Source organism: Mirounga leonina, unplaced genomic scaffold (genome assembly GCF_011800145.1).
Source record: "Mirounga leonina isolate KUSES-001 unplaced genomic scaffold, KU_Mleo_1.0 Mir_153, whole genome shotgun sequence".
NCBI classification, from domain to species: Eukaryota; Metazoa; Chordata; class Mammalia; order Carnivora; family Phocidae; genus Mirounga; species Mirounga leonina.
The window spans coordinates 9,473,091-9,489,440 of record NW_023270387.1 but is presented as its reverse complement, the minus strand read 5'-3'; positions in this window follow the sequence as shown (position 1 = coordinate 9,489,440).

Here is a 16,350-nt window from a genome sequence, read left to right as displayed (position 1 = left end):
AAAGAATGAGTAGGAATTTTACAGGTGGCTATAGCAGGAAGCTAGGGGTAAGGATGGGGAGAGAAAAGAACCCCATTCTAATTAGAGGAAATAGTTTGAACCATAGAATCTAATAATGGTTTGGGAATAGAGAGTAGTCAGATGCCTCAGCAAATGTGCATCATGATAGGTAAGACTAGAAATGAGAGGTGAGATCCAGGTTTGAAAACCAAGCCAAGGAATTTAAATTTTATCCTTTAACAGGGGCGTTGGGGAACCTTCAGAGGTTTCCTAAGTAGTGGGGAACACGATTAGATCTGTGTTTGGGAAAGATTACAGGTGGCAGTAGGGAGCCCAGGTATGAAAGGGTAAGAGCTGGATGCAGGAAGAACAATGGAAAGTGTCAGAAAATATTCAGGAGTCACCCAAGGCCTGAACCTGGAGAATTATAGCTGGAATGGGAAGGGGCGGATGGATCCAAACATGTTATAGACTCGGAATCACAAACATCTAGGAGCTGAGAGAACTGAGATGGAGGGAGCACAGACGAGGCCAGAATAGGGGCAAGGGGGAAGGCTCTTGGCTGAAGCCAACAAGACAGGATCCCATGATTTTCTTGTGTGATGTCTGCTGACCTGACAGGAGGCAAATCAGGGAGACTCCATTTATAGAGAATGCTAGATCCCTCTCTTAACCTTTGAGTACCCAGGTCCTCTCCCTGCAAGACCTGTATCAAAATTCTGGTGAAGTGAGCCAGAGTCCCAGACTTCAGAATAGTGCAATGATCAGGGCAGCTGCTGAGACCCCCTCTCTTCTGTACTGGAGCCAGTGGCTGAGGATGTTGCTCTCACTCGCCCCCAGGACTGGAGGGAACTTTACTCTCCTGGCATTTTTAGGGTCTGTGCAAAGGCACTGGATTGAAACTGTGTTGATTTTTCTGTGGCAGTAAAAGTGGACAGAACAGGAAGAAGCAGGCTTCATCCATCGTACGATACATTAGAATGTCCTAAGAGGATTTAGAATGCATGTGCCCAGAAATGCTGTAAAATCTCTGTCCTTGCAGGTATAACAAAGGAGGAGAAAAAAACAACTCCCTTCTATAGCCTGGGACCCCTCCCTGTTCTCTGGCGTTATTGACCACACTCTCTCTTGCCCATCACACCCCAGTCACGGTGGCCTCTTCTTTGTTCCCGGTCTCAAAAAGGGTATCCCTGCCCAAAGCCTTATCCCTGCTCCAGGACTCCCTTCCCTGGAACCCATCCTTCCTGTTCTGCAGGTCTTGGTTCCCATATCATCCCTCCAGAAGGCCATCCTGACCACCCAGACTAATGTTGCTCTCCACACACCCCCACCCCCGTCTCTGGATATGGCTCTGAATAGCCACTCTGAATATGGCTCCCTAATCTATTTAATTTGACATTGATTTACTTCTTAAATAGTCTATCTCACCCAGGAGAATAAGCTCTAAGAGCGTGGGGACACTGCTGGGTCCAGTTTGCAACATTTGTGCAGTGCAGAGAATACTTCTTGGCCCATTGCAGGTGTGCAGTAAACAGTTACAGAATGAAGGAGATGAACTGCCATATAAGGGAGCATCCAGTATTCCTCCTCCTACCCTTTCCTCACATTGCACCTGCCCTCACACCCTCTTTCCAAACGGGGGCCACAATTAGAATATACACTCTCCTCCCTAGCAACATCCCTCCCCTCTGCCTGGTGATCAGACAGGAAGTACAGGTGACTTTTGGACGTAGAAGTATGCCTTAGAAAAAAGGTGTTTGCAGGGGCCTCTTCAGCAGACAGGACAACATGGCCTGGCAGGAAGCAGGTACCTTGCAGAATGAGTGAGGGAAGTCTGTCTGTGCATTTCAGCGGGAACCTGTTGGCATGTAATCGTGTGCACATCAAGCACCATTCATGTCAGTCCATGATCAAGCCAGAGCCTCTGTCTCCAGCCGACGAGAGCCCTTCCTCAGTCCGACGCAGTAAAGACTGAGAGCCGGCATGGCAGGTGCATGCTGGGTGTCTGATCAGCATTCAGCATAGGCAGCATTGGGGCCTCATTAGTTTTAATGAATTAGCACTTTGGAAAAGGAGGGGATGATGTTACAGCTAGTGAGTGCGTATCAGCTGCCTTCATTTATGCCTGAGTGAAGAGCCATCTTCTTCCTTCATTTTTCTTGCTCCTCCCAGGTGTGGAAGCCTGAACCTTCTCTAAATGCTAGACTCAAAGGCCTCTGGTTTTCCTATACTAACTCATTCCCCAGGCTGTTTGTAGACTAGAATCATGGCAATTTTTGAGTCAATGAAGGATGGAATTATCCCAGTTGGAAACTCTGATGCCTGTGTGGAAGCCAGAGATGCTAGTGACCCCAACACCCTGTGCAGCCCTGTCTGTCCTCCTGCTGCCCCATATTCTGCCCCTATGAGCTGGACAGCTGCCCCTGGGCTGGGAGTGGCTGGATCACCACCCTCACCTGCAACATGGACAAAGAAATTCCTTTGCAGCAGAACTAGCCGAGGGGGAGGAAACCAAGAATCAGTTAGGATAGTAAAGGATTTTTTTTTTCGTCTGTAAACTCACATCCTTTTCTTTTTTTTTTTTTAAAGATTTTTATTTTATTTATTTGACAGAGAGGGACACAGCGAGAGAGGGTACACAAGCAGGAGGAGTGGGAGAGGGAGAAGCAGGCTTCCCGCGGAGCAGGGAGCCCGATGTGGGGCTTGATCCCAGGACCCTGGGATCATGACCTGAGCCGAAGGCGGAAGCTTAACGACTGAGCCACCCAGGCACCCCAACTCACATCCTTTTCAAAATAGGTGGTTCCAACTGCAGGTGGGAAGTTGTCACCGCATTGTAAAGGCAATTTTGCTAAGGAAGAAAAGGAGAGTGACAGAAACAGAGTTGGTCAAAGAGAAGGCTAGGCAGAGACTGACCCACAACAGACAGGAAGGAACAAAGAAGCCTAAAATACTCCCAGACAGGCAGCCAGTGGCTGCGCGAGACATTCATCGAGACAGTGGCACGTCTCCACCAGGGAAATGTCCCGAGGATCCATTGATTTTGCCTGAGGGGACGGTTCTTCCTCGTTTCCAGAGACCCGCAGGCACTTTTTGATGGCAAAAGAGCCTGGGTAGAATCTGCCTGCTGAAGCGGAATGAAAGTGTGATCTGCTGGCGGTGAACAATCAGAGCTGCAAAATCAAGAGGGTTAGACCCAGATCCCTGACTGAGGAGATTATTCCTCATTCTTTGGAGTCCCTGTAGGTTCACTGCCTGGTCACATGCCTGGTTCAAATCCTGGTTCTGCAGCTTACTAGATGGGTGAACCCATACAGGCTACTTAACTCTTCTGTGACTAATTTCCTCACCTGTAAAACAGAGATACTAGTAACCACCTCATAAAGTCTTGTGAAGATTAAACAAGAGATCACATGTCAAGTGCTCAGAACAGTACCTGGCATACATGAGCTTCATTATTACTGTCAATAGATATTGTTGTTATCCCTATCCTTTTCCTGCTCTGCCGGTCTCATGTGCGACTGGGTTGTAAGCATTCATCCCTTCTGAGATTGTGTATAAGATGCCATCACCAATGTTCAAACTCCTCCAGCCACTGGAGTGATAGGGATGGGGCTCATTCTTTACAACTGGGGAGGAATCTCTTAATAATTCTGTTTTAGAATATTATCATATTCTGATGAACTGGAATTGTGACAAAAGGCTTTTCGGTCAGAAGCAAGTTGGTAAGTGAACTGGAAAATGGTAGCCTAAATTTTAACAATATTTAAATTAAACTTAACTAAAGTTCCAGATTTAAAAAGGGAGGAGATTAACAACCACTGAGAACCAATTATGGGCCAGGCACTATGCAAGGTTATTTTACTTATGACATTGGATTTAGTGTTCACATTAAAACCTGCAGGTAGTTATCATTGCTCTCTTATAGACAAATTAACTGAGGTTCAGGGGGGTCAAGCTGCTTGTCCAAGATTGCAACATGGTGAAATGTACGTGGTTTATGAATGTGGCTAATGTTTTGGTCATCCAATCAGATAGTGTATGATGAATATGGTGATGTTGTGGTCACAGAACCCAGAGATGAGTATGGATGATGCTTCTGGACTTCCTTTAAGATGTCTCTGTAAATTCAAGTTATAGCACACTCCCTTCACCCTAAACACAGAAATAACAAATAAAATATGAGAAAAGAAAGCCAATGAGAAATCAGTTGGCTCAAAAATAAGATAGCATTTCTTTGGACCCGAGCCAGAAGAAAACAAGCAGGTTGCCTATTCCAGGGCAGAAAACAGTGATGAGATGGGGAAGAGTATCAGGCTCATGGAAGTATGGAGCTGACCTGGGTGAATGTTCCCCTTTATGCAAGGAGGCTGAAAAAGCAATTATTGGCTAGTTGCCTCGGAGTTCATTATACTGGTTCTCAAACTTGAGTGAGCCTCAGAACCACCAGGAGGACTAGTTGAAACACAGATTGCTCAGCTGCGCCCCCAGCGCCTGGGTAGAGTGTCTGATTCTGCCAGTCTGAGGTAAGGATTTGCATGTAACTAGTTTCCAGGGATGCTGATGCTACTTCCCCAGGAATACACTTTAAGAACCACTGTCTAATATGAAGCTGTGGGCTCAGGGAGTTGTGAGCAGGTACTGTGTCAAGCCACCCAATGACTTCATGTCTGGATCTGCAATATCCTTAGTACCACTACAGATCCAGCAATACTATTATATAAGTCTGGTTCTATGCTTGGGCCCCAGGGCATCAAGTGAAGGCAAACACTAAATTATTAGATAGGAAAGCAAAGAAGAAAAATACAAAATAAACCAAACAAAAATCCCATTCAAAATGATCCCTGAAAACCAAAATTCTAAGACACATGAAGAAATCTGATAGTAAGAAAAATATTGCTTACAAAATAGACAATCAGAATGTGAATTGACTCCAAATGAAATTAATTATATGATTGTGTCTAACAAAATTTTTAAAAGAAGTATGTTTATAATCACAGAGATAAAAAGAAGTAATATCCATTAAAAATGAACAAAAATTATGGAACAAAAGAGGCAGAAATAAAAAAGAATGGAAATCTGTGAAACAGAAATAGTTAGAAAATCTTGCAAATGAAGAATGGCAAAGAAGCAATATTTGAAGAATAAAATAGCAAAAAAAATAGAGATTTTTTTTTTCTCCCCTGAATTGAAGAAAGACATGAATCCTCCAATTAAAAATACATCTGGAGTACTCAGCCAAAAAAGATAAACACACATTTAGACTTGTAGTTAAACTATAGAATATGAAAGATAAAGAGAAGTATTAAAACTATCAGAGAGACAACAACCTGTTCTATAAGGAACAGCAGTTACACAGACAGCTATTATCCAATTAGTGGTAACAGAGGAAGAAAAACAATAGAGAAATAGCTTCAAAGTGCTAAGGAAAGATTAACCATCAGCTTAAAATTTTATAGTCAGCTAAACTATCATCCTCTATGCAAAAATGAAGAGAAATTACCAACTATACACAGAAATTATTACAGAAGAAGTAGGAGCATCTAGAGAGATCTGGAATACTAGAAGTGATGGTGAGCACAGAAATGAATAAAATAGTAATAAATGCAATTAACATTAACTGTTTTAAAACAAAACACCTTGTTGAATGGAAAAAGAGGAAAATTAAAACTCTAGACCACAGAGTCTGCAAACACTTTCTATAAAGGGCTAGATAGTAAATATGTTAGGCTTTGCAGGGTATACCATTTCTGTCACAACTACTCAGTCCTGCCATTGTGGAGTCAAAGCATCCACTCACAATAATACATAAATGAATGTGGCTATGTTTCAAAAAATTTTTATTTACAAGAACAGGTGGCCAGCCAGATTTGGCTTGGGAATAGTACTTTGCCTGGCCGTGCTCTGGATGACAATAACAAGATGCAGGGAGGGGTGCTGTTCAGTAGGTAGACATTTTACTGTCCTTGACATGTTTAGGAAGAGAACAGAAATATTAAATAACTTAGATATGTTTAAATATCATGTATAATTAAGCATGCTTGTTTAAAAAGATTAAGGGTAACCACTAAAAATTGAAAGCATACACCTCCTATGTTACCAAAGGGAAAAAGAATATAAATAAAGTAGATGCTGGTAAAGGTAAAGAGTACGAGGCCATATACATGATCACTGTCTGCGTCCTACCTGCCCCAGATGACCTGAGGGTAAAGTATACTAAGAAAAAGATCAGCTATTTGGCATCCACCTCTGACTTGCCAAGGAGCCTGGCTCGACAGAAAGAAGCAAGCATTAGTTGGTGAGTGGCTCTCTTAAGGTGTTTTTTGTTTGTTTTTGTTTTAAATAAGGGGTATCCTAGCTAATATTAGGAGATAGAATCCTAAAGGAAGCAGCTCAGACCGTTGGTCATTCAGTACTTATTAGGTGCCTATATAACATAATACTAGATATTTATTACGCTAAGCACTGAGAATACAAAACTAAAAACCATAGTCCCTTCCCTCAAGAAGTTCATAGTAAAGCAGTTGCACTTCAAGGGAGTTAATTGCTGCTCATACCCAGGATATAATCCACCAAGCAAGAAAGGCTCTTATTGACATAGGGCCTCCACTCTGAGAATGAAGTTCAGTAGCTGCTGGACACCTCGTCCTCCCTGGATCCTCCTCCAAACCTTGGGTGTCCCATACTCCTCCCATAGAGAATCTGCTCTTCTTCTCTTTTTTCCTAGTTTCTTTTTCTTTCTCCAGTAGGAAGATATTGACAATGGCTTGGCTGGGAAGCTGGGGTAAGCAGAGCTAGAGAAAGGCCAAAGATTTGAATGTATCCAAAGGGATGAGAAGAACACAGACAATACTGATAATACTGCATTCCCCACTGCTCACAGAGTCTCCAGGATGTTAAATGTGCAGATTTCATTGCTCAGAATGTGCTTTCTTGTCTTCTGTTCTGGTTACTCACCCTTGACGTTTCGGCTGAGATGTGACTTCCTGGGGAAGCCTTCTCTAGCCTTCCATCCCCCAAGCTAGGTTATGTGCCTGTCTAGCCTGAGCACATCACATTGCCTTTGTTCTGGTCTGTCTCTTCTCCTGGACCAGACTGTGTGTGCCTCAGCATCTGGTCTAACTGCTCGTTTCCTCACCTTTCACTTGTACAGACCCACAGATGCTTCCCAGAACGGACCCACTTAAGGTGTTTTGAACACTAAACATTCTCCTTCCCATGGGACCCCCTACCCCTGTCCACACCACACATACTGACTTAGACAATTTCTATTCCACTTCCAGGACTCACCTGCATGCCACTTCCTACATGAAATCCCCCCTCCCCATCACCTGTGGATGGAGCAAACTAGAATGGGGTTGGATGCTACTCCTCCTGCCCTTCCTTGATACCTAATACATTTTACTTAGAATAGCCTATTTCCTTGTCTGTCCCTCACATTAAGCTCCCCAAGGGCAGGGCTTTCTGGTTCACCATCGAATTTCTAGTACCTAGAATAGCTGATGCTCAAAAAACATCGAATGAATGAGACAGAGAAGCATTAAGCCATAACGGGGAGGGGAGGGGGGTTTCTTTTGCCTTTCAGAAGTTTCAATTGCTTTAGAGATTTAAAACTTAGGGAATTAAGGGATCAGAAAACATCACACAGTTAGATGAACACATGTTATACCAGGTTGGCAGGTAGAGTTGATGTGAGATGAACAGGAGCAATCACTGGAGGTTTCATGGAGAAGCTGGGCTCTGGAGGAAAGGCGGAAGTTTGACAGAGAAAGTGGGATGAATAAGTTGTAACTATTATTTGGAGATGCCAGAGAAGGCAGAGCCAGGGCTAAGACTGCATCGGCCCTCCAGAATTAGCATGACAATACTCACTGCTCAGCAGGTATTTTGAATATAAGCTGTCATGGTAATTAAATATCAGTTCTAACAAACTGCATGTACTTCTGCATTTGCTTTTGTATCTGACTGGCTCTTGTGTGAGATAATTGTGGAAACTTCTGGGCAACAAGAAAAAACAATGACAGAGAAGGTTTGTGTGGTAAGAGCACTTGGAAGCCAGGCACAGAGAGCTTCCAGAGAGCGCTGCCTGTGGGGCCCGTCTTCAGCACTACCACGATGTGGGTTGCACTCACTGATTTATTTTTGGCAGCCTCTCTGTTCGCCATGGGTATTTCCTTATTATTAGCTGATTCATCCACTTCATAGAATGTGTCTTCTGATATTTTAAGCAGACAGTAATAATGACGGACCATTATTATATGGGCTGGTCTTATAAGGCAGATCTCAGGGGAAGAAAAGCCCCTCCCAGGTTCCCGATTCTGTCCAGGGAAGTTCAGTGCTCATTGGCAGGCTGCTGGTGTAACTAGAAATGCGCCCTGGGGACCCCTGTGGGAGGAGGCTGAGCACTAGATTCCAAGTCCTTGAGCCAGCCTGTGAAGCTAAGGAGAGCATCTTATTTGCCTCATTCTCCCCACCTTCTCTACAAGCACCTAGCCCCAGCACCAACACCTGCAAGCACTCCATAATTTTTGATGGATTGAACTGGGAGGTTGAGGATAGTGGGCATTAAAACTACTGACACAACCATTTTCAGCTTTGGGGCTGGAAGGGTCTGGCAAGACCCCTGTTATTTGAAGGGAAGAAGCCTTGACTCCCCTCGCCCCCATGCCTCTTCTCCCACAAATGGCCCACGATCACCACCAGTAGAGCTTACTCAAGGGTGAGGAAGGAGGGCCAGTTGTCTCTGGAAAGTTGTAAATTTCTCATGTTATTCATAATTGGGTCTTTTGCACTTTTTCTTTTTGTCTGTGCTGCCAATCTCATGAAGGGATTTTGACCCATCTCTTGTAATCCCTAAGTCTTACTTCCTTGTTTCAGTTGATTTTCTATGGCCTTTGATTCTGTTGCTAACATCAGTCTAATTTTAAGCAAGTCCCTGCTGTGGCTTAGTAGATGCTTTAACTCATGTCTTGATGGCTCCCTAATGTGTCCCCTATGGCATAGCAGCCAGCTTCAAGTCTCTCCCAGCTCAGGGCTACCCTGCAGTGACGGTTACTTCCACTTCTTCAATGAGAAGGCTTGGGCCACCATGCCGTCTCTTCCATTTCTGTCCATGCCTGTCTCTATCTTCATGCTCCTTCAAGGCGAAATCTCCTGAGCAAAGCTCATGAGGCCTTCTTCTCACATCTCAGCTCATCAGCTATCCCCCTTCCCACAGAAGCTCCCCTCTCCACTTTCTCCTTCCCATATGTCTGCCGAGATGTTCAGGTCATGCCTCCTGGAGATCAAAGCAGAAGGAACACTCAGACAAGCATGCTTTACCCTACTTCCCCTTTTGTCTTTCATTCTATTTTTCTCACGCTTTTCTATCTCAAATTACCAGTCAGCTCACTAAGCCTCTACATACTCACCCCCACCAAATGTTTTCCTCTTGCAATCTGATTTCTGTTTCCGCTACTCTGGAGTGTTCTCTGCAAAGCCACTCATGTTTTTACATTTACCATTTCTAAGTAACTGCTTTCCACGTGGCTTCCTCTTGGACGTCATGGCCACGAATGTTAATGTGGGTGGTCATGTTCTTCCCTACCCTCTAAAGACCTCCACTGTGTCCTTAATCCATTGACACCTTTCCCCCCATCACCTATTCACAGACACTAGTCTCCATATGATTACCAGTGACATGCTAATTGCCAAGTCCAAAGAATAAACTTTACTCTTTCTGCTACATTTGACCCTTAGTCTCTCCTGTCCTTATGAAACTCTCTACTCCCTCCCTTTTGTTTGTTAGCCTCTTATTCTCTGGTTGTTCTGCCTTTGCCTCCTTTTGCTCCTTTCCCTCAATCTCCTCTTAAAAAGACTGGTCTTCTCTGGAATTCAGTTCTTGATCCTTTTCTCTTCTCACTTGATATGTCCTCCAGTGGCGATCTGGCCTGCCCCAGCTCTGACAGGTAACTCCCAAATCTGCATCTGTGAGCCGGGCCTCTGCCCTGATTCCTTCTAGACATCTTCTCCTGCTTCGGAAAGTCTTCGACACTCAGCATTCCCTCCCCTAAACATGCCCCTCCTGGCGTCCCTCTCTTAGTGACTGCATCCCCCATTGATACAGGCTTCAAGTCAGAATGTTCAGAGTCCTCCTTGTCACCTCCTTTCCATTGCTTCTATTCACTATCAATTACCAGTCCTGTCAATTTAACCTACTAAGTATTTCTCAAAGTTCTTCCCTCTGTTCTCCCTAGAACTTCTGCCCCAGTTTGGGTCTTCATCATTTCTTGCCTGGATTCCCAATAGGTCCCGTGCCCCTTCCTTCTCAAATCAGTCCTCCTCAGAGCAGGAAGATCTATTTTTAAAACATGACTCTGACCCTGTTATTCTCCTGCTTTAATCACTTGGATAAAGTCCAAGCTGCTTAACGTGGAGTTAAAGGCCCTTCATGATTTGCCACTGCCAATTCCTCCACACTCACTCCCCACTACAGGCTCCTGGTGTCTTCATTCTCAGTAATGGGGAACTGCCTATGGCTTCCCCTCTCCCCATCTACACAGAGCCTCTGCTGCTTCTGTCTATGCCTTCCCTCCTTGCTGAACTTTGAGGCCTACCCCACTGCCATTGGGTGGATGAGTCCCAGGGGCTTAAATACCCTCAGGGCTTCCTTAATACCTGGCATACATCTCGATTACATAGTGTTTGGTGGCTTTTTAAAAAATTATTATTGAAGTATAGTTGACATACTATATTATATTAGTTTCAGGTGTACAACATATTGATTCGACAGTTCCATACATTATACAACGCTCATCATGGTAAGCATAGTTACCCTCTGTCACCTTTTAAAATTATTGCAGTATTTTTGACAATATTCCCTGTGCTGTGCTTTTTATCCCTGTGACTTATTTATTTTATAACTGGAAGTTTGTGCCTCTTAACTCCCTTCACCTATTTCACCCACCCCCCACCCCCTTCCCTTCTGGCAACCGCCAATTTGCCCTCTGAATTTATGAATCTCTTTATGTTTTTGTTTGCAGATTCCACATATAAGTGAAATCACAGGGTATTTGTCTTTATCTGTCTGACCTATTTACTTAGCATATTACCCTCTAGGCTCATCCATGTGGTTACAAATGGCAAGATTTCATTCTTTTTTACTGTTGAGTAATATTCCATTATATACATATATATACATGTATATATATCCCATATAATGGAATATGATATATATATCATATATATATCACATCTTCTTTGATGATTGTCCCTTATTTTTCTGTTTCCCAACTACACTTTGAGCTTTCTCTGAATAAAAACTTAAGATTCACAGACTGATTTTGTTCAGCCCAGAAATCTATCTCTGGTAACAGACACCTTCAGGGATATAGTGTTAGAAGGCATTGTTATCCTCCCTGATACCTGTATTTTCCCCCTCTCAGTGAAAATTGACTATATGCTTACTATGTGCTTTGCTGGAAACTGGGAATCAATGGTAGAATGATGGGAAAGGTCTTTGATCTTTGGTGTTTAGAGACAGGTGGTTTCCCATGGTAGCCCTAGCCCACTGGCTATTCTATAAGTCAAAGTCATCTTAACACACTTATATTTTGTGCTTCTTTCATCTTTCAAGATGACGAATTCCACAAAGTATTACCCAACATGTGGAGTTCTGGTGTAAATTCAAAGAGCAGACTAGCAAGGAAGTTATGGGCTTTAGGTTTGGAGATAATAGAATTCAAACCTGGCTCTCCCCCTGGCTCTCCCTCATGCTGGATGCTTGACTTTGGTCTCATTACTTAAACTTCATTGAGCATTAGTTTCCTTATAAGTAAAGAAAGAATAAGAATACCTGACTCCTAAAATATATTTGAGTGTTATATGTGATAACATTTTTTTTTAAAGATTGTGTTTATTTATTTGACAGAGAGAGGGAGAAAGAGAGAGAGCACAAGCAGGGGGATGAGAGGATTGATTCCAGGATGCTGGGATCGTGACCTGAGCCAAAGGCAGACACTTAACCAACTGAGCCACCCAGGTGCCCCCAACATTTGTTAAAAAACAAAACAAAAGGGCGCCTGGGTGGCTCAGTTGGTTAAGCGACTGCCTTCAGCTCAGGTCATGATCCTGGAGTCCCGGGATCGAGTCCCGCATCGGGCTCCCTGCTCGGCAGGGAGCCTGCTTCTGTCTCTGACCCTCCCCCCTCTCATGTGCTCTCTCTCTCTCATTCTCTCTGCTTCAAATAAATAAATAAATAAAAATTTAAAAAAAAAAAAACAAAAAAAAAAACAAAACACTCAACTTAGTGCCTGGCACATGGTTAGTACTCAATAGGTGGACTACTGTTCTGATTGCACAAATATCAAAGAGTGCAGCATAGGAAAAATCAGAGGAATTAAACTTTAGGCAAATCACTGAAGCTCCATAGGCTTTGGTAAAGTAAGGGGGTGGTAGACTGATCACTGCCTCCTCGCCTACCACCCTTCTTAGAGAACCCACCCCACTCCCAACTCTTGGAGCAGACCTTTGTGCTGTGCCTCTAACTGCTCTAGCCACAGCCCAAGGGAACAGGGGCTGACACTCGATTCCAGTGGACCAATCAGATTCTCTTCCCAGGAATTTGAGATTTGAATACTGAGCCACTAACTCAAATGATAAGGGGAACATGAGGAGAAAGGCAGGTAGTTATGATAGAAGTCAGAAAGCCAAAGTTGTGAGCATCAGTGTGGATTCTGGGAAAGCCGTGGAGTTATATATAGAAAAAGTGAGAAAGCAGAGGACAGAGCAGAGAGGAGAAAAGATGGGAGGGGATCATTCTGCCCTAACAGATGGAGAAAGAAATGTTAACACCTGGGATCCCAGTTTCAGGTCCCTCGTTCTGAGGAAGACTTATTTGTTTCCTGTCTTTGTACATCAGGGAAATTGCCTGTTGCATCTTCATATGCTGTTCCTTTCCTGAAACTAGCTTGAATGGGCCTCTGTTTCTAGCAATTAAATGATCCCTGATTTCTAAGGTTGCTTTCCAACTCAGAAACCACACACTATGGTTTTACACTCTCCTTTATGTCTCCTGTCTCAGGATTTGGAAGAATTAAGATCGTGGCAACTTTGTTTAGGTTGTTCTTAATTATATGGACTTCAGTCATGTCTTTATACCTACAGAGTGAAGAATCTTGAATTTTTAAAGTTCTTTCTCCTCTTCTGGGACTCTTTGTGGTAGATGTGTGATCTCAGATACCCTTTTGGTGTAATTTCAGATACCCAGTATTTTGCTGTTTTTTGGGCTATAACAAGCAGACATTGAGCTCAGACATAATCTTTGGTGAATCCAAGTTCCCTCCCCTGGATTTGGCTCCAAATCCTTCCATTTATTTAAATGTTCTAGAATTTTTATCCTTAAACATTGCCCATATTAAAACAGACCTGTCACTTCTTTTTTTTAAAACACTGGGTCAGGAGTTGGTTGCACTGGGAAGCATTAGCCGCAGTGTATCAGAACACATGAAGGGTAAATACATGCAGCCCTGGGGTGTGCAGTGCTCTGGGGATGTACTCTCCAAATGGTAGCCACATATGGCTATTAACATTTAAATTCGTTAAAAAATAAGATTAAACATTCAATTTTTCATTTTCACTGGCTACTTTTCAAGTCCTCAATAACCACATGTGGCTAATGGTTACTAAATTGGGTAGTGAAAATACAGGTTTTCTCCATTATTGCATAACTTTCTATTGGACAATATGCCCAGAGGGACCGAGTATCCAGTTCAAGGAAACCTGCAGTAGGAGGCAAGTCTAACAGATTCAGAGTGAGTCCTGAGTGAAAGAGGCAAGATAAGTGACTCCTGGAGCAAGTGATACTTGAAGATAATGTCTACAGGTAGCAGTGCCCAATCAGCCAGCTGGCTTGTAAGGACAGGATTCTAGCTCCTGGGGAAAAACAGTATGTTAGTTGGTATAGACTGGGCTTGGTTATGGAACAGACAAACCCCCCAAACTCAGTAGCTTAACATACTAAAATTTTATTTATCTATCATAAAGTCCAATGAGGCCTGGATAGCCTTTTCCAAGGTTGCAAGAGAATTCAGAGATGGGGGATACATTTTTTTTCCTTTGCAAGAGTAATATAAGTTATTATAGAAAAACAAAGAAAATGCAGATAAGGAAGAAAAAGGAAAATAAAAATCTACTGGAATCCTACCAAAGCTAATAGTTTAGTATATATGTGCACACACAGTTACGTATATTACATACATTTTTATATATTACTTAAATATCTAAGATAATACATGTATTCTAAATCTTTGTTAATGTCCACATTATATTCCAAAGAGTTGGTATACTGTAGTTTATCATACTCTTTCCTGTTGCATGTTATAGATTATTTCCAGTATTTTTCTGCCCTTAATTGTTACTTTTAACTGTCTTGACTCAGAAGTAAAAAACTTTATTTCTCACAATCTATTAGTGAAAGCTAATCACATGGCTCCAACTCATCTTTGAGAGAGGCTTGGAAGTGTAGATCATATGTGTATTGGGTTAGCACTAAAATGTCTACTACAACTGGAAAGAGCAAGGAGGTCCCCAGCCCCATAAGTAATGGTATTCTGTAAGGCAACAAAGGCAGGGATTCTCATCTGTGAGCTCTGTGGAAATAGAGACTATGCCAGTACTTAATATGGTATCTAACAAACAGCAGGTACTTAATATATAATTTCTGGATTGTTTATTTAGGCACTAGAGTGGAGCCCAGGATGGCCGTTGGAACCTGGAAAGAGAGCAGCCCTGATATGGAGGTCCAGGAGGTTGGGCTAGACTATTTAAAGGCCCTCTGATTACAGAGGATTGACCCCAAAGCCAGGACTGAGCTTACAGTTCAGGCTTTAGCTCTGGGGAGGGGAAGGCTGAAAGGAATGAGCAGCCAGCAGGGTTGCTGTGTTTTGCCCATCCACACAGGTTCCTAAAGTCTTTCTCTAGTCTAATCTCTTCAGCTTGGCGCTTTACTTCTGGAAATAATTTAATGCCAACTGCAAACATGAAGATCTTATTGGAAATGTCCTTATCAAGATCATTGGTAAAGACCAAGTACTGATCCTTTATGCTTATCTTTCCGGAGAAGTGACCATCCATTTATCCTTAGCCTTTATTTTCTGTTTCTGAACCCATTCCTTGCTTCTAACAAAACCATTTCCCTCATGTACCCATCATGCCCCGATTTCTTACAGTCTTTGAAACAGAATCTTGCCAAAGCCTAATTGAAAGTCCGAGTAGAATACATCCACCAGTTCCCTTATCTACATGTCTATTTATTCACTTTTAGAACACCCATAAATAAACATTGGCTTTCTCCCAAGGTTCAATCCTTGGGGCTCTGTTCCTGTCTCCTTTATTCTCTCACTTAGGGATGACATCTACTGTTAAAGCTTTAACTGCCTCCTCTCCAGGGATGATTTCTACAACACTGCCCTCTTTCCAAGCTCCAATTCTGTATCTGCAACCCTTATGTCTAAAATGGAGTATAACACCTCCCCTCCAAAACTCACTCCTCATCGTGACTCTCCTATTTCTGTCAACGTATCATCAGCCTTCCTAGTCACTCAGGCTTAGCACCATGACTCAGCTCTCCCTCCCTCATTTCATATCCAGTTAGTCATCAAGTCCTGTGCTGCCTTTGTCATGCCTCTCAGATTCTTCCCCTTCTTTTCCTTTTGCACTGTCACCACTCAAATTTAGGCTGCTGTGGCTTAATCTTGGAGTATTACAGAAACCACTTTGCTATGCTTCCTCTTCTACCAACTCATCTTACATTCATTCATATTAAGCCACTGGATTTGGAGACATCTAGACCTATCCAAATCCTAGAGCCATCATTTATAAGCTATGTGACTTTGGACAAGTTACTTTACCTCTCTGAAACCCAACTTTCTTATCTCCAAAATACAATCAATAAAATATGAAATCAGTAAATGTTAGCTATTTTACTGTGTTCCAGGCATCATTCTAGATGTAATAGATATTGTCTTATTTAATATTCCACAATAAATGTATGAGGTAAGTATTATTATTATCCTTATTTTACAAATAAGAAAGCCCAGAAAAGTGAAATAATTTGTCCAAGCTAATAAGTATCAGAGCTTATGTTCAAACCTAGGCAGTTTGATTCTGCAATCAAGATCTAAAAATTCTGCTACCCTGCTTAACATAATATAGGTACATAATAAATGTTAGTTATATTAATAATCAATATCCAAAATGCATCTCTGCTCTTCCTGCTAAAAAGTCTCCAGTGGCCAGACTTTGTAGAATAAAGTCCAGTAAGTTTAAAATGGTATGAAGGTGCCCTCTACTTAAAACATTTTCATGTGTTCT